Here is a 1688-nt window from a genome sequence, read left to right as displayed (position 1 = left end):
CTATAAATATCAATAAAGTTTTATCTATTGGGCCAAAAAGTGTAAAAAATTAATACAGGGCTCCTGATACATTGTTACAATAGCAGTTGAAAAATATTAAAAATACATAAGCACAATTATTTTTTATAAGCATTTGAAGTTGAAATTTTGTCAAAATTTATCAAATTTAAAATTGAATAATTATTTTGTAGGTAGTTAAAAATTTATAAAATGTTCAACTTTTATATCTAAGGATTGAAAATTTAAAACAATATTCCACGTAAATAATTCGTAATTCTAAGAAATACATAAGCACAGTTTATTTTTATAGCCATTTTAAGTTCAAATTTGGACGAAATTACGTATTAAAAAACCTGGAATAACTATTTTGGTTATTTTGTTGTGATTGTATAATATTATTTGTGGGTACTTGAAACTTCTAAAGTATACTATTATATATCTATGATAGTACCACGGTTTGTTTTTGATGTATAACGCGTTACCTAATGGATATTGTGATATGATTAATTTGGAATTTATTGTTGATACCTATTATAGGTCAATTTTTTTTTATTACTATAGATAAGTATACCTATAATATGTATGTCTAATAACTAGACTGACAAACGTCTCCGTTCAGAATCGTTTTTCTTATACAGTGATATTATATCATTGAATTCAAATTTAATACTATCCATTATACAGTAACCCACTTGTAACCTACTGTAAAGCAGAGCGACATACACTTACCCACCTTTTTTTTTTATATTCATTATTTTTCGTTTAAATATCTAATTTCATAAAAACTTCAATGTTTATAAAATAAATTGTGCATTAAAATGTTCATATTTTTAAATTGCTATAAGAACAAATTATGATGAATATTAGGTACACAATATTTTTAAGCCTTAGACCTAAAATTGAAAAAAAGTCATGAATTTTCAACAACAAAATAATTTGAAAATATTTGTGGTTTGATGATTGAATCAAAATTGTAAGATACTTAGATTTTTACTCAACAAATAAAGTTTTATTGACAGTCATAGAAAAAAATTGTGTTTGCTGTAAATAAAACTTATACGAAATATTTTATAATTTTCTCGAACTTTATGACGTAGACAAAAAAGGTTATCAAAAAAAAAAAAAAAAAAATTCGAATTTTTCACATGTCCATAACTATTTCAGAAACAGCAAAAATATTTTAAAAATTTTTGCAAGGCTAAAACATGCTAATATGAATATATTTTGATAAACGGTTATTTCGGTTATTTCTTTTTGAATTATACCTAATATATAAGAATAATATTTTGCGTGATATTGGTTTTTTATTAGTTTTTCCCCATTATTTTGAAATTTGACAAGAGTATATAAATGTATCCGTTGTAGTTGTTCTGGCTTGAATTTTTAATATAATCCGGTTATCGAGTATAGACTACCGACCAATATTATAGACATTATATTATACAAGGCAGTATTGAAATATAATATATTATTACAAGGGGTGAACTTTCAAGGGTGGCAGGTAGGAAATCCTCGCCTGGACATACCGAAAATTTGGGCTGCTTGAATACATTTGGGCTGATAACTAATAAATATTTTATTATTAGCCCAAAATAGGGCCAAATTTTCTGTTTCCCCGGGGCTCATTTTTATTCCCAGTTCATCCCTGTATTATATTACCAAATTTCCACAACAAATAACTGCACATC

The 1688-nt window shown here is 25.5% G+C and overlaps 1 protein-coding gene across 6 annotated transcripts in view; it reads left to right on the top strand.

Annotated features, from left to right (window-relative positions):
* The window catches only part of LOC100159025, a 22140-nt gene that overhangs the window by 12948 nt on the left and 7504 nt on the right, over positions 1–1688 (top strand). The gene's annotated exons all lie outside the window — the stretch shown is intronic.

The sequence above is a fragment of the Acyrthosiphon pisum genome, chromosome A1, assembly GCF_005508785.2.
Source record: "Acyrthosiphon pisum isolate AL4f chromosome A1, pea_aphid_22Mar2018_4r6ur, whole genome shotgun sequence".
Taxonomy (NCBI): domain Eukaryota; kingdom Metazoa; phylum Arthropoda; class Insecta; order Hemiptera; family Aphididae; genus Acyrthosiphon; species Acyrthosiphon pisum.
Note: the sequence above shows the minus strand (reverse complement) of the source record. Positions and strands in the feature narration are given on the sequence as shown.